At 41.2% G+C, this 22,620-nt stretch overlaps 1 protein-coding gene and 1 long non-coding RNA gene across 8 annotated transcripts in view; both read left to right on the top strand.

Annotated features, from left to right (window-relative positions):
* The window catches only part of PRTFDC1 (phosphoribosyl transferase domain containing 1), a 66,569-nt gene that overhangs the window by 18,916 nt on the left and 25,033 nt on the right, over positions 1-22,620 (top strand). The gene's annotated exons all lie outside the window — the stretch shown is intronic.
* Positions 838-12,015, top strand: LOC122464752. The gene is made up of 3 exons (XR_006289075.1): positions 838-2,233; positions 5,254-5,326; positions 11,886-12,015. It is a non-coding gene; the product is annotated as an uncharacterized LOC122464752 (long non-coding RNA).

Here is a 22,620-nt window from a genome sequence, read left to right as displayed (position 1 = left end):
GTACTTAGCATCTCAGAAAATCAAACCCTAAGTAAACTGACACAGGCAAGAACAAATGTTTTTAACATCTACCTGTGATTATCTAACTTCTTTATTTCCCTAAATGAAATCCCCATTATTTTTTCCAGACCCTTTGAAATTATTTTTTTCCTTTTTAAAAAAGTTTTGTGCTGAATACTTTTTTTAAAAAAAGAATAAATCTTGGAAATTAACATTATTTATAGAGAACCATATTTTAGCCTGGTGTCCTTTCACCAATGTAAAAGTTAGAAAAACCCAATGAAATAACAAAAGAACATTGTAGGAGAGGAGGTGGAATGAGGTCTTAGGAAAGCAACAGTAAACAGAAAGAAGGGATTAGAGGGTGTGGTTTCCTATAGACTTGCAAAGTGGTATATCTTGTTTTGCCTATTTCTCTTATTTTTTATTAATTTATTTGGATGATTGTCATTGAAAGGCGCCATATAAGAAGGCTTTTAAGCAGGAATTTGAATAGAGGCTGTGTGGTGACTTGAACACATTCCAAGCATAAGGGACAATGTGGAAGAAAGGATGATGGTGAGAGTTAGAAAAGGAACTGAGAGGAGTATAAAGAAATGATGAGAGGTGTAAGTGTAAATGGTGCGAAGAGCCTTGAAAATGAGGACTAATTAAACTGATGCAGAAGACAAATTAGAGGCCAAAGAAAGGAGTTTGAATATAAGGCCAGCAGATCGGGCTTGGGAGAGAGAAATTTTGCAGCAGTATTTTGGATGGATTGGAGAGGAGTGAGGCAAGAAACAAGGAGTCTTGAGAGGGGAAGGCTGCATTTGTCTGAGTGAGAGATGACCAAAGCATGGGCAAAGTCTTTAGCATTGAGAATGAAGAGACAGCAATGGATTTAGGAAACATTGCAAAGAAAGAGCAAATTGGATTTGGTGACAACCTAGATGTTGGGGTAGAAGAAAATGAACGGAATTGAATGTGATACTAAACCTGGGTAGTGGAGAGGATAGTGGAAATAGTGACATTGATTGAGAATGTAGAGCTTGAGGGCGCAATCAATGAGTTTAGTTTTTACCATACAGAATTTGAACAGTGATAGGACATCCAGGAGATGTCAGATATGTGAGACTGAACAGAAAGAGACAGACTTTGAAATTACTGACGTAAAGTTGGCCGTTGAAACCATGAGAACAGATGAAGCAACTCAGAGATAAGGTGTTATGGCAGAAGAATAAAGAGCTTAGGATAGATCTCTGAGAAGACATTGACATTAGGGGGAGAGGGAAGGGAAGTGGAATCAGAGGTCTTTAAAATTGTTGATGGGGTCATTGGTAACCTTGGTAAGAGCAGTTTCAGTGGATTAAAAAACCTAAATTGAAAGAAACCCAAAGAGGAAGCTGAAGCAGTAAGAATACAATATGTACACAATCATCTTGAAGGCAAAGGAAAGAGGGAACTGATGTGATAATTGGACAGTTTTTTTTATCAAGAAAGGGATGTTTAAATATTGTGGTTAACAGGGTGTGGTGGGGCGCATGCCCCACGCTGGCAGAAAAGGGCTTAAACCAACCCCAGGGAAGCTGTGCAGGAGGCAGCCAATTAGGAAAGGGCTTGTAGAGACAGCCAATTGGGAGAAGGGTTAGAGAGACAGCCAGTCAGGGCCAGGCCGGACCATATAAGAAGGGCTGCTGAACAAAGCAGCTTGAGTCACTTCCTGGAGTTCGAGGAGGTAGGACTGGCTGCCCTGAAGGAGGGAGAGGAGACAGCACCATGGTGAGAGCAGTGCTGGGCGGGGTCAGGGGAGCAGGAGTGAGCTCCCAGCTGACCACTGCCAGAGTGAGGCCCTGATACAAAGGCGGAGAAGGTGCTAGGGCTGCAGGGAAGGGGCCCAGGGAAACAGACGGCAGGGGTTGGAGATGACGCAGCACATGGCTGCTGCCCCCCCTCCCCCTTTGGCCCCAGCTGCTATTGACGCAGGTGGCTAGACACGGGACTTCAGCCTGCCACGAGGCAAGTGGCTGCACAAAGGACTGCCACCACCGCCCCTTGCCTACCCCTCCTCCCCCCGAAGGGGGGGAGAGAAACAAATGGGGAACAGCCAGAGGGCTGTGTCCAGAAGAGGACACCGTGGTCCTGTGAGCAACATGGGCCTGGGGACAGAAGTGAAAGTGGCGAGATGCCCCTGGATGAAGATGCACTGGCAAACCAGAGGTAATTCCTTGGATGGACAGCAGGAGGCGCCAAAGTGGTGAGTCTCACCTGGTTACACAGGGCATGCTGAAGACTTTAAAAAAAAAAAAAGCTAGGTAAGAGAGTGATTGAGGATGAAGGAGAAAGAGGGAATGAAATTTGAAGTGAGAGAAGACAGGAGTAAAAGGGATGGGCTGAAGTGAACAGGTTACTGAGTAGAAGACAATAGTGAGACCACCTCAAAGTCTAAGATTTGGGTGTCGGGCGGGAGGGGAGGAAGAGAGGTCACGATGATGAGCAGAGATAAAGGAGGATGAAATTATTTCAGATTCCTTCTTTAAAATTTAGCAATTTCTTGAGTGGAGAGGGTTTGAGTGGACTTAAATAAATACCAGAGCCTCCAGTGGTTGACAGCACAAGAATCAGTCCAGGAAGACAAGTAGAGCAATCTAGCAAGGAAGAAAGTTGAGTTTAAAAAAAACGTTTCAGAGGAAAGTATGCAAAGTCCCGAGATTTTCTCCAAAGGTGCTAAGCAATCCATGAACTGGAAGGGAAATTCATGTATCAGGTTTGGAGTTTGGTAGGATGGACAGAGTGATAGGATGGTGAACTGAAAGATTCAGGAGTGGTGGTGAGGGTGGAGTTTGAAAGTGGAGAATATGGAATTAACAGGTTTGATGGGCTTTCTGCATCCTCTGTTAATCTGTTTCTGATGAATAATTCAGTATTTCTTTATCAATATCTGGAGCTGTTCAGTCTTCTCTCATTATATGCTACAAGGGAAACTGTGCTAAGGATAAAAAAATCTCAGATTTATTTGAGATTTTTGTAAGTATTACAATGACATGATTTTATGCAGTGAAGAAATATACAGCACTGGCTAGTAATGAGGCTGAGGAAGCTCTCCTTTCCCCACATTTTTCTAATGATTTTAGTTTAATCTTGTTCAGATCAAAATGATAGAAAGTGACCCGCTGATAGTTTTGAAAACTGTGTAGTTTACTCTGATTGGACAGCAGCTAAATTGCAATTTTCAGTACATATTGATGCATGTAGACTCCTGCTTATATTCAATTGCAGGTTACTGGGATGACTTTGTATTGTCAATTTGATACCTGAACTGCAGATTCTGAAAACGTATTTTTCAATTGCTGGTGGCAAGAAAGTAACCTTTTAAAATTGTCTCCCAAAATATAAATAAACTTCAAAAGGAGTGTTGTTTTGCTAAAGTATAAATCTTGAGGAGGATTATGTGGATTGAGCCACTTCACTTAAGCCTTTGAAATTAATCAAAAATATTTATGGCTTCCAGAACATAACTGATTTAAAAAATGTGACCTCTGAATAACAATCCAGACACAATAGTCACATTGATGTGTGTACACCAGAAGATACATTGACATTATCTGTATCCTCTTCAGCATCCAGTTGTTTGAAATATATTTACAACTGTTGATTATTAATTTTGGCATAAACAGAAGCGTTTGTGCTACAAAACCCTGAAAACAACAAAACAGGCACTGTGCTTTACACAGATCTGAATGTTGTAGTCCATATGAGGCCATTTCAGTGAATGGTTTTGGTAAATCTATCTGCTGTAAGAGTATAGAAGCGCAGACATTTTATATATGTTTTAATGCAGTAATGGTTAAATTGTATGCCAATTAATACAAATAGTAAAATTATATTTTTTAAGTTTAATGATCCATGGCTGCATCCAGACTGCACGCTAAAGCTATAGTTGTCGGGCATCCACCCACATGTAGCATGGGAAATAGAACTCATGACCTTCTGCTTCAAGAACACATGCCTCCTTGAGATAAGGGAGATTCTCCCTTTGTTCAAGTGGTTAGAAGATTTTTATTTATATATATTTTTGAGAAGGAGCAGAAAGTTAGGAGTTCTGTTCACTGTGTCTCATACATGTGGTTTAGTTGATGTGACTGTGTTGTCTTCGTTCACAGTATGTGACCATGGATTAATTACAGATTGGCGCCTGCCTGGTGGAGTGAATTCCTGTAAACCCTGAAGCCAAATTTTACACTACTTTAAAATGAATTTAATAGGGTTGCATGAGGGGTAAGTCAGTACAGAATTTGGCTGTACTTGTTCCAAATCAGCTCTACAGCAAGTTCTACCTTTAAAGTAATTTGCAAATAAATATTTTTGATCTTCGCAAAATGCGTTGTTTTTTGCCTGATAGAAAAACATAGCAAGTAGAAGAAGCCATTCAATACCCAACTAAATTGAATGAATGTAACTTCTTAATTTTTACTTTGGGTCTGCCACTGTTGTATGGTGTGTTTTGTTTTGTTTTTTTACTAAATTTCACACCTTTCAAAGGGCATTTCCCCCCCCCCCATTTGATTTATAAATAATTTTTTAGAAACCCTTTTCAGGTGCACAGGTTGGGCCCAATACTGTCAGGTGATAAGCATCTCCTGCAACTCAGTGTTGCAGGATTATGTGCTTTCTTAGTTTCTCATTTTTCTCACAAGTTAGTGTACAACACATTTTTTTTATGCTTTTATGTGATTGCACTAGCCCACAGGAGCCACTGTGTCATGAAATACTGGACTTTAAACCTGTCACAAAGCCAGGATGAAATACTGATCAATGTGTCTCAGTCCAGTGCCATTTTGTAGGAAGAAGGAAACATTTTACGAGCATATTTTTTAAATGGCAGCTGTTGGAAGCAGCTAAGGTTTCTGAAATGTTAAAATACATTGCAATGGAGATGGGATTAATAGTGAAAAGAATAGATGAGCCATCAAAGTGCATGGTAACCTTCATGTATTAATATCTACATTAATATATTCATATGAATATATTGATATTACATACAAAAGATTATATTAAAATAATTTTGCAGTTTTAAAGTCAAGCACTCAAAGGTTGAGAAATGCCAGAATTTAGCTTGCCTGTGCAACCACAATATAGCCCACTTGTACATATACATTATAATAGTCGTGTTTTACATCCCCTAGAAACATTGTAGTAGAACCGGGAATAGAAATTAGCACTCCTTGGCTCCAGTCCAGTTCTTAAACACAAGAGGATGTCTTTTCCTTCTTGCAGCTTTCTCCCGCATTCACTCTCCTTCCTGTGCACTGAATGAAGCAAGGGTCTTGCAGATCAAGCATGGGATCATGTAAGTAAAGTCTGTATGATGTTGCATGTACAAACGAGCTGTTGTATGGGCAACCTTCTTTTTGGCATTTCTGAACTCCTGAGAGCTTGATTTTGCAGCTGTCATGTTTTTACCCACGTATTTTGTATGTAAATTTCTTTGCTTTTTATAAAGCAAACTGAAAAAATCAGAAATTCTGTTTATGTGGAACCATAGTGATCTGAAGGTTTGGACCCCAGCAAAGGCCTGTACCTTTTGAGCTAAAGGAGTAGTAGTCTGTTATGCTCTATGTGGATCAGTCACTAGAGGGGGATGCCACACACTCCTGATTAATTGTTCATTCAGCTATTTGCTAGACAGCAAAGAATTGCTGGGAATCATTATTCCGGGGTTGAAATCATGGTTCTGGAAAGAAATGTGGTTTTGGGGTACAGACAGCACAGATAAGTGCATAGATTTTGCACGTTCAGCATGAAAGGCTACATAGGTGAGACTTGGGTCTGCCATATTAGAGAGAGAGTGTTCTATTACCAGATCTACCAAAAATGAACCTGTGCAACCTTTCAGGTACCTCATCTATAAAATGGAGGTAATGGTACTTGCCTGCCTCCTAAGGTAGAGTTGTGTGCTCAATAAACAGAGCTCTGAAGTGCCCACAATTATTAACATTACTGAGTGGAAGGTCTCCTTATGGCTCCTAGGCCAAAGGCAAGGATGCGAGTGGTGCATGTGTCTTATCTGAAGCTCTAGTTGTTTGCATACCATGTGGGAGCAGTTTAGGACCTGGAGCATTCTCAGTGTGGATGAGGGAACTGGACACATACTCAGGGCTGAGTTCAGATTTTAGCTGTCTCTAAAAAGCTTTACTGAGCATGTGCAAATATTGATTTTTCCAGAGCGTTATAATTTGGTAAATCCAAGCAGATTTTCACATGAAGAGCAAAAGACACCTCCCTGACCTCAGTACTAGCTGACTGAAAAATTTTGAGTTCCTTCTCCAAAGCTTAGAGGAGCTCAGGCTCTTCAAAGAAATGACTGGAAAGTCTTTTAACAGTGGAAATTTTACCTGTTTTCTCTAACCTTTGTTCTCAGAAGTGGCCATATGTTTTTGCTAATACTTGAGGAAAAAATCTGATTGAGGCAAAAACCAGGCATGGAAAAGTTCAACCCAAACTGTTCAAGTGTGGCAATGTTATAATGTGGGTCGGAGGGCAGGGCAGGACAAGGAGGAAGAGGAAGGATCTAATGTAAAGTGTTAAGCAACTTTAACTATAGGATGCCAGCTACATCTATAATATTACAGATATGCATACCTGCTGGTTTGGTATAAAGATGTACATCACAAAGTGGCAAAACCTCAAGTGAGTTATGTAGGTCATCCCAAACCACTGAGAGTAAATGCTTTATACCACACTGTGCTATCCTAGTCTGCATATGCTACACTGCCCAGATTTTCAAACCTGGGGTTCTTGAAATTAGCTGTCTAAATTCAAGCAGCCTAATTTTGAAAATGTGGTCACCACTAGCAGCATTCATTGATTTCAGTAGGATTTGTGGGCGCTCAGCGTTGCTGAGAGTCAGGCCACTTACATTTAGGTACCTACATATAAATTTAGGGGGCTAACTTTAGGCACCCTCATTTGAAAATGTTTATCGTTGTGTATATTATTGCTTACTTAGATTGTGATAGTGCTCGGAAAGTGACAGATGACCCCAATACATAGTAAAACACCATTTCTTCCCCAAAGAACTTACAACCTAAGAAGACAAGCAATAAATGAAGGGTAGGTGAGAAAGATTAATATATACAAACAATATTTTAAAAGGACATCAGGTATTCCCAAATGACTCTCTCCATAGCTTTTATTAGTTGTGTAATTTCTTCATAATTTCATGGTAGATTACATAGGAAAACAATATCAGAAATGTTTTAAAAAATAATATTGATGCTATTTTTTCATACCCTCTGTCCATGAAAATAAATATATTAGTTACCATGAGCCCAATAGTGTGGGCCTTGGAGGAGAGAAATTACAATATATTTGAGAAATTTCTTTTAAAAATCCTGAAATAGCTTTATTTTACATCATAAAATGTGATTTTAAGGTTCAGTGTCTTGGGATTTAACAAGAATAGAAACAAGTGCCACTAAAAATCTTTAAATTTCTTCTTTTCAATGATCAAAGCTCTCTTATGATCTTATAACCCTTGCAGAATTGTGAGATATGGGAACTTAAATTCAGCACTGGTCCAAGACTGAATGTTGCCCATGCTGCACTTCAGACTAAGTGCAGTCTTGAGGGTAAAGAAGGAAGGATATAGTTCTGCAGAAGTTATTTTAATGACAACTGTTGGAAGCTGCTCAGAGGTTTGGAATATTAGAAATACTTCAAGTGGAGATGAATTAGTGGACATAGTGCAGATGCGGTGATTACAAGTGTATAATAACTGCAGTTTACAATCACGTGGCTCCACGATTTCATCTTCACATATGGAGATACATATGTTATAGATATATAATGAACCCACACACAGTATATATATTTGGCACCCATCTGAATTCTTTATTAATATTTTTTTCACAGAAGGAATGAGTCAGTGTTTCAGTGACTCATATGTGAGATTTTTGGGGAAGTTGAACAGAGATAAGGAAAGGCAGAACTGCGTAGGAAGCAGCAGCTTTGATTTCTGTGGGGGCAGAATGAATAGAGGGGCAGCAGGAAAGGCAGCATGACAGATCAGAAATTATTGGGAAAAATCAGTATATCATACTCTTCTAGTTATACCAAAGTATTGCCTAGAGCTACTAGTGTGCCCATTAATAATAGTGGCATGATTAAGAAACCTTTATTTTTATGTATTGTTTTCAATTAGTGCATTGCCTGCCTGTATAGTTAAGCATTTTTTCCAGCTTCAGAATTGTTTTTTTCTTGCTTTCAGACTCTAACATAGTCTTTATTAAAATATCTTCTTTGTAATATTTGTTGTTGTTTTATGCCTCCAAATATCCAGTCTAATGCAAACTCCATTATAGGCTCTCTAATCTTCCATGGTTTAGAATTTTTTTTATACATTCTAATATTATTTTTCAAAAAACTTGAAAAATAGGTATGCTCACTGTAGGTAAGATTAAATACCAACGTCTATTCTAAAGCCAATTTTTCATAATTTTCTCAAACATATTTCTTTAAGGCTGAAATATTCCATCTTAGCCCAAAGGGGCATTTTACTTGGAATTCTAAGGAAACTCAAGCCATTTTGAGAGTTTTTTTGTGTAGGTGAAAAATTACTTTTAAAATCAAAACTACAAAAATAACTGAAAACCAACTGAAGCTAGAAAGGTCAAACTTGGCTTGTACTGTGAGCTCTCAGTGAGGTCTAAAGTGTAAGCCAAGCTTGAAGTAAATTAATTGTTTGTATTTTTTAAATTGTAAACTTCTACAGTAGGAAGCTTTCTGTACATGCTATAGAATTTTTACTCCCTGTAATTTTTAAGTAATCTTTTGAGACAACTGAGCATTTGGGACTATGTACATTCATAGATGGACCAAGTTTAAGGACAGCTAGGTTCAGGGCTATGGAAAGAAGCATTCAGGAAGTTTTCAGCTAAAAAATTCCCTATCAATAAATTTACAAATTCTAATGAGATTTTTCTTGTTTGGTTTTTTAACAGGAAATTCTATACCACAGATAGCATTTATTTTATTTATTTATTTATTTTGATGTTTGCAAACCATAACAAAAACATCAACCAGCAGTCAGACCACAGGGTCAGTTACCTCAAGACTTTGTCATAGAACAACAATTTATCATACAATATCTAAAATATTAAAATTAAATCTTATTAAAATATTTGACTTCATATTCTACACAGTGTGATATAGCTATTGTAGATGGATAAATTTGATAACATCTGTAAATATTCAACATTATACAGACGGGACTTCTGTTCTTATCCGTATTTTGAGTTCTATGTATGTAAGTGTAGATCTGTTCCTCAAATTTTACAATGCTGTGGAACTAAGAACCTGTCTAGTCAATGGCCAGAACATGAGTGGTGTCCATTCTGTTTAAATAAGACTTGAGGAAGTATGAAAGCACTATGACATGTTTATATATTGACAAAATATCACCTGGTTCCTTGTTCTTATGCTAATAACACAATTTAAAGGGCATTTCCTTTAATTAAGACTTGAAAAGGAGGATAGTTAATCAAAAGAAGCCCAGGGGCTCTAATTTTCCCAAGGAATTCCATGACGTGCTCTGTTGGCATCTCTTAATCCCTGTTGCTTAAAACAGATCATAGCATTCGTAATGTTCAGACAGTGCCACACCCCAGCAGTGCTGGGAGGCATAAGACAAAACAGAATACTTTGCTGCTTAAGAATGTGGCAATGCCATGAAGTGTTGTTGTTGTAGCACTGCACTTCCCAGTTGTGTGTGCTTGTGACTCCAAGCACAAAATGTCTTGAACATTACACCATTATACCCAGTAAATAGCAGTTGGCATACTTTATGACGGTACAAATACAACTTTTATCCCCACTGGCTCTGATGTGAGCAGACAAACCATAGCACAGCTGGGATTCTCATTAAACTACAAAGGACGAAATCAGGAATTTCCCTAGTGAGCATAGACTACTAGAGCATACTGTTTTTACACTTATATGGGATATGACTGTTTCTTCCAGAAATATTTGTAAGTGTCTTGCTTTACTGAAATATTTTCAAAGGACCTTGATGGTAAATTCTGTGAATAAGTGCTCACTAAGAATACATACACTATCAGAGCTTGATAAACACCAGATGCCTACTAGCCACAGGATTAAATTTTATAATAGGGGGCAGATATGAAATATGCAGTGATGCCCACCACTGACCTGTAGAGGCCATGAAAACCCCAGCCCTTCTACCCCCAGCTATTGGAAAGGGGTAGAATATTGGGATTTCTAGAAGGCTGGTCCCACTGGAACATGCTTTGGTGTATCAGCCTCTGGCCATTTGACTGATACATTTGAAAATGAGACTTTTGTCTGTCTTTTCAGCACAACCCAGATCCTTCCCACTTACTATTCTAGCTTTCCCCTACTCTATAGGAGATTGTGTTGTCTAGTGGCTAGAGGAGGCTCTGAGAGACAGGAGGATTCTGGGTATGAATCCAGACTGAGTCACAAATTCACTGTATGATCTTCAGGATGATCAGTTAACTTTTGTGTGTGTCTGGAAATCTAGCTGGAAAAATGGGTGAAAAGTAGATGCTGTACCCAAATTAAATTTTCCAGAGTAAGAAAATTAAAATGAAATTTAAGTAACAAGCTCTTTCCCAGAAGATCTCCACAGCAGCACTGGTGTGAATCAAGGACATGACGTTATGTGAGTTTGACTGTGGTTGTAGGGTGAGCTAATAATGGTAATCACAATTAACTTTAATCATAAATTGGTATAATAGAATATAATTATAAAAATGTCAAGATGTGCATAGAAATGATCAGAAGACCATTTCAAAGAAAATTAATACAAGAATTCACAATACACTGGAAATTATATGTTTGCTCCAGTGTTCTCTTTAGATAGAATTAAAATAAAAATTACGTTTGTCTCTTGGGCCTAAATTTTCAAAAATTAGTAGTGATTTTGGATACCTGAGTTTTTGGTTACCCAATTTAAGACGTGTTTAAAGGGGCCTAATTTTCAGAGAGCTCCTCAGTTCAGACACTCAGAAATTGAGAAACGTGCGCACTCCCCCCCCCCCCCCCAATCACTAATCACTCTTCAAAGTGTAAGCCAGAGATTAGCTACCTTTGGCACGTGGCCCGTCAGGGAAATCTGCTGGCAGGCTGGGATAGTTTGTTTACCTGCAGTGTCTGCAGGTTCGGCCGATCACAGCTCCCACTGGCCACGGTTCACCATTTTAGGTCAATGCGGGCTGCGGGAAGCAGCAGCCAGCACGTCGTTCGGGCCGCGTCGCTTCCCGCAGCCCCCATTGGCCTGGAACGGCGAACCACAGCTAGTGGGAGCTGTGATCGGCCAAACCTGCGGACGCTGAAGTAAACAAACCGTCCGGGCCTGCCAGTGGATTTCCCTGATGGGCTGCGTGCCAAAGGTTGCCAGTCCCTGGTGTAAGCCCTTCTCTTTACATGTCCCATTAATAGCTCAATGGAGTGCTTAAATTATTTGAATTATTAGCACTAAACATACACAAATTTAATTGTAGGAAAGAAGCAATTGTCCTGTAATAAGCCTAAAATGTGGTTTTCTTGTTTTACATTGTCCTATATAGTTATTAAAATGTAAAGTTACTGTTTCTTTCTAAAATGTTAGTTTACGTTAAAAGTTCCAAATGAGTAACATACCTCTTGCTGTAATGTCCTACACACAGTACATATGTCATGAAGTCAATAGAAATGAAATCCTGGCCCTACTGAAGTCAATGGGATTTTTGCCATTGGCTTCAGCAGAGCCAGGATTTCAGCCTAGGAGTTTTGCCTGTGTAATGATTGTAAGGTCAGGCCCAAAGCTATATCACTGTTAGTGAGATATGTGTGCAACAAAATGTATTTGTGCTTGTTTTTGTTTTCAGCTACCATAGTATTGGGGAGTTATTTGTGGGACCAAAATAAGACAAGACCTGGTCTTCTCAGGGTTTCCACTCCTGAATGGTAGAAATGCAGCATGAAAACTGGGCCTCGAATTATTTCAGCCCACCGAGGCAAAAAAACAAGAGGGGAAAAATGAAGATCACAAATGTCCATACAATACAGAAATATGCAGATTTCTACGGGGACTACATGCACAGCCCTAAGAAGTGATGTTACCTTTTTGGATCCTGGAACATAAAAACATTTTAAATTAAAACAGCATAATTTTATTACGCCATATAATACAAGAAAATCCCCCACTAGAGTTCTTGTGACAGCCAACCTGAACTTTGCTGTTATGGTTTATGAAGTCACTAGAACCTCTCCATGGAGCTACATTATTTATCCTAGTTTTAAAGGATTGCTTACCTCCTGCTTTCATTAAGGGTGTGTGTGGTGGGTCAGTCTAATTACTTCAGTTTTAAATGTATAAAATACCCCAATGAACTAATAAAAAATAAATATATAACAAGTAGTTCTGGAAATCATTTATCCTATATGGTCTAGAATCCATAATAGCCAAACTCATTTGAGCTAAATTCTGCTCTCATTTACACCAGTGTAAATTTGAAGTTACTCCATTAGCTTCAATGGAATTACTTCAGATTTATGCCTGTGAGATCAGATTATATGGTTCAGTTATTTCAAGGGGACTTTTACCTGCATAAAGGCTATAGGATTGGCCAATGTATGCTGTCATATCATTAAATATGCTTCAAAAGTACTGTAAAAATGTATTCAATAAAATTATATAGGTTTAATTATTTGCCCTAAATAGATGTTTTAGTGGTAGAGAGTCCATATCACTCCACTTTTCAGCACAGAGTTCGGAATTGTATGGTTCACAGCACAGTGTTACATTGCTGTCCTAGCTGACAGATAATCCTGATTCTCTTCCTCTTTATTCATGCAATGAAATGTGGAGGTTAAATCTTTGCTACTAATGGTTGAAGTGCATTCAGAATGCTCTGTCTTCTCTCTTTGCAAGATGAAACTGCTCATACAGTGATGTGAGGGAGTGGAAGGTTAATCTACAGTAGAGTGGAGAAACACAATATAACATTGTTTTAGTAAGTATACTGGTCAGTACAATTACAACAAAGTGTGATGTTTTCGAAAGATGAGTTCTTTAGCACGCAAGCTCTCTGTGAATAAGATTAAACTGTAGTTATCGAGAAGAAACCCTAGGAATAACATAATAGTCTCTCTGCAGAGGAGATGGTGGTTGGAAAAAATTTATTAGATCATCCAGGCCATATCTCTGAAATGTCAGATTGCTTCCTATTGTAATAAGTATAGTACTGTTAAGTAGACTTTTTTTTTTCCTTTTTGAGATTTTAGCATTGCATCAAATGTTAAATTTTCCTCTAAAGGCCAGTATTAGTGGTACTCTGTAGAGCTTTTCAATAAAATTAGTTTCTATTCTGCCATATAATTTTTTTAACTATGTTTAAGGCCACAACAAAACACAGATGTCTGTACAAGATGGGACAAAACAGATTTGTAGAGCTGGTGACCCTATATCCTGGTCAAGAGCAATTTCAACAAAAAACCCACTTAGAAGTGAATTTTTAGCACCTATGTAGTAAGAGAGAAACTCTTGGGGTAATGCTAACAATGTAATTATAATGAAATATAGTAAATGCACTAAAATAACAATTGAAATAGTAAAAAGAAGATCTTATTTATGCTCAGATAAATTTGTTAGTCTCTAAGGTGCCACAAGTCCTCCCTATTCTTTTTGCGGATACAGACTAACACGGCTGCTACTCTGAAAATTGAAATAGTGATCACCAGACACATTTGGGGTGAAATTTACCCATGGTGCAGAGGTCCAGTGCAAGACTCTACATCACTTAAACCCCAATAGAGGGTGTGCTGGGAGTGTGCTGACAAAGGAAAGGAGTACTTGTGGCACCTTAGAGACTAACCAATTTATTTGAGCATAAGCTTTTGTGAGTTACAGCTCACTTCATCGGATGCATACATCCGATGAAATGAGCTGTAACTCACGAAAGCTTATGCTCAGATAAATTGGTTAGTCTCTAAGGTGCCACAAGTACTCCTTTTCTTTTTGCAAATACAGACTAACACAGCTGTTACTCTGAAACCTGCTGACAAAGGGTGTGTCTACAAAACAAGCGCTATGGCTCTAGTGTACACACTTGCTACAGCAATGAAAGGGGTTTCTCAGTAAATTACCCGCTCAAGAGGCGGTAGCTAGGTTGACAGAAGAATTCTTCCATTGAGCTAGCTGTGTCTGCAGTAGGGGTTAGGCCAACCTAACTATGTCACACAGAGCGTGCAATTTTTCACAGCCCTGAGCAATGTAGCCAGTTCAACCTAAGTTTTAGGTGTAGACCAGGCCAGAGGATCCACATAAACATTTTGTTCACCCTGTTGCTGTGTTAATATGTGCAATTCAGAGGATTAGCATAGCCAAAACAAGAGAAGAGCTTACACAAGGCACTAGTGAAGAAGATAAATAGCTAAAATGTAGTGCCAATAAAAAAAGCAATTCCTGAATTATGCTACCTGGTGGTAATGTGTTTGTTAGAACAGAAAATATGTGAAATGCTGTAAGCCTTACTAACACTTGTTGAACATATTTTTCCATTTTTAAAATGTTCCATTTTTATTACAAGGCACTTCCTCCTCGCTCTTACAGTCATTCAGAGATATTATGCTTGTGTTTACTTGCTTACAACCAGCAAAGAAAGAAATATCATTTCAGTATTTTTTTATGGAGACAGTGACTTGATTTTTCACTTGCAGTTCCCATTGATTTCAACATGAACTGTATATGCTGAACACTTCTGAAAATTGGGGCCCTAAAGTCCTAATCTTACTGACTCTTTCCTGGGCCACCTCATCCGCTAATCAGAAACAAAATAATCTGTATAAGCCATTTAGCTGTAGACAGTTTGTGTCTTGGCCTGTCATAAAATACAAATGTATAACTGAGATCAAAATGCTTAATACTATGATTTGTTGAAATATCTGTGAAGTGAGAAGACCAACAACATTTCAGGATCTCATATGATTAGACCAGTTTATAGTGCTTTAAATCAGACTTCAGGCTTATAACTCCCAACACGAGAGCTGTACACTTGCATTGCTTTTGTATATTACATTTTCTGTAGACACATTAAAATAAGAAGCATTTCTAATGACATAACATACATTGTCCAGTCCTGTAGTCTTTATGCAGGCAAACCTCCCCTTGAAATAATTGAACGATAATCTGATTTCAGTTACGCTGCCATAAATCTGAAGTAACTCTATTGGAGCTAACGGAATTACTTCAGACTTACATTGGTATAAATGAGAGCGTAATTTAGACCAGTGTTCAGTCTTCAAACAATATTTTCAAAGGGGTGCATTTTTTTTAACGACGTTATCCATTACAATGCTATCTTTTTGTAGAAGCCAGTGCAAGAAAAATTATTTCCTGTTTTAAATATGATGGGTAAATAAACTGCATTTCCACAAAATATTCATCCTGAAACTGCAGAGAACATATCATCTTTTTAAAATATTGAATTTAAATACATTTTTTTTTAAAAATCAACATTTAAGTCTAAATTTAATTGATTTGCAAACCTAGAGTGGAACTGTGCTTTTGCTGTAGCCCCTGAGCAAGGGGCAGCATGTGGTTGCGCTGCCTTTGGAGCAGACTAGAAGGCACGTGGAGAGAATTGTATGCTAGAGTTTTTACCTTGGTTAATTGATGGCGATTGATTTTTTGTTAGCTACCTCTAATTAATTGGAAAATCGTAGAATCATAGGACTGGAAGGGATCTGAAGAGGTCATCAAGTCCAGTCCCCCGCACGCATGGCAGGACTAAGTAGTATCCAGGCCATTCCTGACAGGTGTTTGTCTAACCTGCTCTTAAAAATCTCCAATGATGGAGATTCCACAGCCTCCTTAGGCAATTTATTCCAGTGCTTAACAACCCTGACAGTTAGGAAGTTTTTCCTAATGTCCAACCTCAACCTGAATTAACTTGAAATAAAAATGGTAATGTAAACAAGCCTTGAGAATCGCAATCAGCTCTTCGGGTTCCCCTTCATTTTTATGGGAGAAGTAGTCTGAGCCAAAACTATACATGGTGCAGCATAACTCCTGTGGTGCACTGGCATAGACACACTAGGCAGTGTGGAGCCAAGGCTTTACCCACTCCCTACCTCAGAGATCTCAAACTCAAATCATCACAAGGGCCACATGAGGACTAGTACATTTGGCCTGAGGGCTGCATCACTGAAACCTTTTCATACAATGATACAAAAGTATAGTAAAAAATGAAGAGTAATATAGTATGCTGTTAAGTCAATGTATTAACTTTTTTAAAAACTGTAATGCGAAAAGTCAGTGCTAATTTTGACAGTCATTTCATTTTTGGCCACTTAGCTGGCAGCATTTTGCATCAACCAGAGCATCCATATTAGGTTTGACATTCTGAGATGAAACCAATCTCAATGTTGCTTGCAAATGTTCATCAGTGAGATTTGACCTTAACACAGATTTGTTAATCTTCATGGAAGAGAGAAACTGTTCATATATATATATGTATTTCCAAACATTGCCATTAGCCTTGCGGAAGCAGCGGGAGCTGTCATGGGGTCTGATAGGGACTGATGGGCTAAGAGCCATTGGCTGTGAGCATGCGCTGATCCTCATAGAAGGCAGCTGAGCAGCCTCAGGTCACAGCCTATAACAGCAAGGGCCTGGGATGCAGGTTTTGAATCCCTCCCCCCTTTGCGTCATCTCTCTGTTAGAACTTCCTTTCTACGGAGCTGAGGTGCCATCTCCTCCTACTGGCACCAGTGGGATCTCTGGGAGCTTAGCACCTTTCAGAACAGTCTCTGATAGCATGTGCATTGCAACAAAGCTCTGAAGCCAAGGGGAATGACAGGTATGATTCAAATCACGCCACAGATGCCCAAATAAACAACCCCCTCTCCCAGACTGCTCCAAGTTAATCCCCCCTCTGGGTCTTCCTGTGCATCCTGGCTCCTGTGTATCTCTGCTAGACTGTAAGCTGTTTGAGGTCTTACCAAGCACATTGCTGGCACCTAATGAAAAGAGGGGTGTTACCTAGGGTGACCAGATGTCCTGATTTTATAGGGACAGTCCCGATATTTGGGGCTTTTTCTTACATAGGCTCCTATTACCACCTCCCACCTCCTGTCCCGATTTTTCACATTTGCTATCTGGTCACACTAGTGTTACCATAGCCACAAGAGGTATCTAGCGACACTTCAGTACATGCCCCGCCCCTGTCCTACCTCTTCCCACCCCTTCCCTGCACTGGTCCCACCTCTTCCCCGCCTCCTCTTCTGAGCACACCGCATCCCCGCTCCTCTCACTCCCTCCTGGACAGTCCTAAGCGCTGCCAAACAGCTGCTTGGCAGCAGGAAGCACTGGGAGGTAGGCAGAGGAGCAGGGACGCAATGCGCTCGCGGGAGGGCAGGGGGTGAGGAGCGAGGTGGGGGGGGTGTCGGCGCCTATGGCGGGCCGCAGGAAATAACTCCGCGGGGCCACGTGTTTGAGACCCCTGCCCTACCTCATCTTGCCCACCCACCCACCCACTTGCTGAAGGCATGAGCATAGCAGCACTGTGGAGGCTTCTCTCTTCCTCATGCTGCTACCTGCATTCTGGTATCCTTATTGCCTTGCAAAGCCACACAAGCCAGGCCACAATAAGGCCAGTGGCGTAGCCAGGTGGAGAAAACAGGGGGAGCGGAGATAAAAAAAGGCGCCACCCACTTGTACTCATCCGGCGGCGCTCTGGGTCTTCAGCGGCACTTCAGTGTCAGGTCCTTCACTCACTCCGGTCTTCGATGGCACTGAAGGACACCCCTCTCCCCCCGCCAACGAAGTGCCTCCGAAGACCGGAGCGAGTGAAGGACCCAATGCCGAAGAGCCACTGAAGACCCGGAGCGCCACCTGACCGGCCACCGAAGACCTGGAGCTCCGCCGGGTGAGTAAAAATTAAAAAGGCGCCAATACATTAAAAAGGCACCACTTGTGCTTGGTGAGGGAGCGGCCGCTGCCCCGCTCCCCCACTAGCTGCGCTACTGAATAAGGCCTGTACTTCTAAGGCATTGTTCATGTAATGGACTCAGTTTACAGGAGAAGTGCTAAATTATATCTGTTAATGTGTATGGTTCTTGTAAAATTCTTGCCAATTTTATAATTGTTTCCAGCACTCTGGTAATTTTTCATTAGTTGTCCTGAAAAGCAGCAGCCAGTAGATCATCAAACCTGCATTTTATGTTTTTTATTCAGTTGTATCCATATCTAAGAAGGTAGATCATGGCCATGACGTAGAAGATATTGTAACTGTTTGTTACCATATAGCACACAAAGCAGAAATGTAAATATTTGTACACACCTTCGGCACAGACGAAGCCATCAAAATTCATAGAAAACTCTCTCAAGCAAATCAGATTTATTTTTTTTTAATGTAGAGAGCCCATACAAATTTTCAATTAAAGCTGAGAATCACATATAGGTAATATTCAATGAGTGATTTAAAAAAATAGCATTGAATGGGATCTGCCTTACACAGGCAGTTTGCTTTTGTGCTTTCATGTTTGAAAGACATTGACTTAAGTAACTTATCTACATTTCTGTTTTTGATCAAGCTTTTGATCAGAACAGTACACTGTTTTTTATTTTTAACAGAAAAACATAACTGAAGGATATTGTAGGATCTTTCCAGCTGAATGTCAAATATATAGTTCAGTTCACCCTCCTTGTCATTCAGGAGAGTGTATTCTAGCCATTGTGTTTGACTCATCCCTCTCTCTAGAGTAGACCCATATATCCAGGCCACGTCCAAGTCTTTCCTACATGTTCACTTCTACCTACATAATTCAAAAGAGTCAAAATTTTCTCTCCATCGAGATTGCCAAGGCTCTTGTTCAGCCCTAATCATTTAGTGCCTTGACTAATGTAATCCCCTCCTTTCTGGCCTGGACCCCAGCCATATTGCCCCCCTGAAGTCCGTTCAAAAAGCAGCTTCTAGGATCTTCTTTCTAGTTTTATCACTATGACTACATTATCCCTTTCTTTGGTCCCCTCCTTACACAGTATCAAACACAATTTTTTGTTTGAGTGATTGTCCATATAGATTTAATTCTTGGTTTACATGCACACCATGCATATGAGATCAGATTCTTTTGGACAGCGGTATCCACTGGAGCCATGCTTGTACCCAGAGTCTCTCCACACAGTGGCATAAGGTGTTGCTGTGATAACCCAGGAATGTATGTTCGTAGTTCAAATTATTCCTTCCAATGTGCATTACTTTGTATTTGTCAACAGTGAATTGCACCTCCCTTCTTGCAGCTGATTCACTTAGATTTGTTAAGTTCCTCCAGAGCTCCTCATAGTTTTCTTTAGCATTCACTAACCTAAGTAATTTTGTGTTGTCACCTCACATCCACACCTTTTTTGGGATCATGAATAAATATAAATGTAGCAAACAACCCCAGTCTTGGTATGGGTTCGTGTGGCCACCCAACTGTTAACTTTCTCCCTTCTTCCTTCTCACAAATTTCTCTGAAGACAAAATGTGACCCACCCAGCTCAACAGGTGGGAAACTTAATAGGGTCTGCAGGGTGCTTGACAGCCTTAGAAGGAAGTGGAGTGGAGGGCCCTCCTCCCCAGGGGCTCTCGGTCAACCATTGGCCAGCTAGAGGAAGATGGGAGACCATTGGCTCTTTGCTCTATACAGGGGGGTTGTTGCCAAATGTTCCAATTCATCTTAACTCACCCTCCCTCCCCATAGTTTTGTGTAAGAGCTGTGGTTTTTAGGATGCTGAGGGTTTGACTGAGGGGTTGCCTGCTTTGGGGGTTAGGAAGGATATTTTCCAAGTGGGACCAAATTGGCAGAGGCCTGGTAGGTGTTTTCACTTTTGTCACAGCATCATGAAGGCAGCATTTGGTTAAATAAAAATAGGACTTAGAAATTAATATTAGTAATATGTATGAACATTTTGTTTATCATGACTTGTGGCTGGTGTCCAGTACAGATAAAAGGGGGGTCGGGGGGAAAGGCCAGAAATAAGGGACCTGTGATTTTGCTGGTGTACATTAGTGTGATACAGGAGGGCCAGGGAGCAGTGGGAGAGTGCTAGAGGGGAAATATATAAGCTCAAGGCTAATTAAGGCGTGGTTGCCTGTAGACTAGGGAAGGTGGCTGCAGGTTAATTGGAGCACCTGCAATCAATTAAGGCCCTGTTAGGAACCTAATAAAACCCCCTGCGTCAGGCAGACAGAGGAAGAGAAAGGACAAAGGACTGGAGCATGGAGATGTGTTGAGAAATTTAGAAGACCTGAGAACTGAAGTAAGGGAGACCCTGCTCCAGCAGGACAGGGAGATTCCCTTTCCCCCAGCATCTAAGGACCGAGGGTAACCCTACCTAAGGAGGACGAGGGTAAGAAACCCACAGGGGTTGAGAGGGACTGGGACTCAGAGCGAGGAGCAAACCCAGACCCCCTCCCCCGCTTCCCTTCTCTGCCACCTTCCCAAGCTAGTAGCGGGGCCCTGGGCACCCAAGAGCAGGGGCAAAGGGTGGTATCTTAGCTCCCCATCAAGAAAAGCGCAGGACCCACCAGACTAAAATCGGCTATCGTGCCACAATGAGTTTATGGGAAAATGGGAGCCCTGAAGACTTTGCAGTCCGAGGTCCCTCTTTGGTATTTTCTGTCCCCTTCACAGTGGAGAAAGTGAGAGGATTCAGTAGAATCAGCTGAATCCTAAAGGTATGTTGAGAGTCTACACTGGGTTATGGGCTACATGATGGGAATCCTGAAATCCCTGCACTGGACCCACTTAAATGGCTGGTACAGGGAGACAGGGCAGATAGCTCCCCTCTCCAGAAATGAGTTAATAAAGTTGCGGACTGCTGCTTATATCCATCTCTGTTGTCCTCATTCACCTGTGAGTCCTAATGAATTGGTGCAATGTCACAAGTGCACACCTCTCTCTCTCTCCCTCATACGGGATCTGAGCGCTGTATGGGGCGAGGGATCCGTGCTATCAGAACTACGTTCCAGTTTTCGAAATGCCAAAACCTTTGTCAAAATCTCCCAGGGCATGAAGGACAGAGGCCGTAACAGGGACCCGAAGCAGTGCCGCGGTGAAACTTAAGGAGCGGAGGCAAGCCTACCAGAGAGGCGAACGGCCGCTCCGGGTCAGAGCCCAAAACATGCCGCTTCTATGATGAGCTGCATGCCATTTTAGGGGGTTCAGCCACCACTACCCCAGCCATGTTGTTTGACTCCTTCAATGGAGATGGAGGCAACACGGAAGCAGGTTTTGGGGACAAAGAAGATAGCTCACAGCAAGCAAGCGGAGAAACCGGTTTTCCCGACAGCCAGGAACTGTTTCTCACCCTGGACCTGGAGCCAGTACCCCCCGAACCCACCCAAGGCTGCCTCCTGGACCCAGCAGGCGGAGAAGGGACCTCCAGTGAGTGTACCTTTTAAAATACTATACATGGTTTAAAAGCAAGCATGTGAAAGGATTAATTTGCCCTGGCATTCACGGCTCTCCTGGATGTACTCCCAAAGCCTTTGCAAAAGGTTTCTGGGGAGGACAGCCTTATTGCGTCCTCCATGGTAGGACACTTTACCACTCCAGGCCAGTAGCACGTACTCGGGAATCATTGTACAACAAAGCATTGCAGTGTATGTTTGCTGGCGTTCAAACAACATCCGTTCTTTATCTCTCTGTGTTATCCTCAGGAGAGTGATATCATTCATGGTCACCTGGTTGAAATAGGGTGCTTTTCTTCAGGGGACACTCAGAGGTGCCTGTTCCTGCTGGGCTGTTTGCCTGTGGCTGAACAGAAATGTTCCCCGCTGTTAGCCACGGGGAGGGGGGAGGATTGAGGGGGTAGCCACGCGGTGGGGGGAGGCAAAATAAGACCTTGTAACAAAAGCACATGTGCATGTATGTAATGTTAACAGCAAGGTTTACCCTGAAAGAGTGTAGCCATTGTTTTATAAAATGTGTCTTTTTAAATACCGCTGTCCCTTTTTTTTTTTTTTTTTTTTTTCTCCACCAGCTGCATGTGTTTCAATGATCACAGGATCTTCTCCTTCCCAGAGGCTAGCGCAGATTAGAAAGAAGAAAAAAAAAAAAAAAAACGCACTCGTGATGAAATGTTCTCTGAGCTCATGCTGTCCTCCCACACTGACAGAGCACAGACGAATGCGTGGAGGCAAATAATGTCAGAGTGCAGTAAAGCACAAAATGACCGGGAGGAGAGGTGGCTGGCTGAAGACAGGGCTGAAGCTCAAATGTGGCGGCAGCGTGATGAGAGGAGGCAGGATTCAATGCTGAGGCTGCTGGAGGATCAAACCAATATGCTCCAGTGTATGGCTGAGCTGCAGCAAAGGCAGCTGGAGCACAGACTGCCGCTACAGCCCCTGTGTAACCAATCACCCTCCTCCCCAAGTTCCATAGTCTCCTCACCCGGACGCCCAAGAACGCGGTGGAGGGGGCTCCGGCCAACCAGCCACTCCGCCACAGAGGATTGCCCAAAACACAGAAGGCTGGCATTCAATAAATTTTAAAGTTGTAAACTTTTAAAGTGCAGTGTGGCATTTTCTTTCCCTCCTCCACCACTCCTCCTGGGCTACCTTGGTAGTCATCCCC

The sequence above is a fragment of the Chelonia mydas genome, chromosome 2 (assembly GCF_015237465.2).
Source record: "Chelonia mydas isolate rCheMyd1 chromosome 2, rCheMyd1.pri.v2, whole genome shotgun sequence".
NCBI classification, from domain to species: domain Eukaryota; kingdom Metazoa; phylum Chordata; order Testudines; family Cheloniidae; genus Chelonia; species Chelonia mydas.
This window is presented reverse-complemented; position numbering and strand designations above follow the sequence as displayed.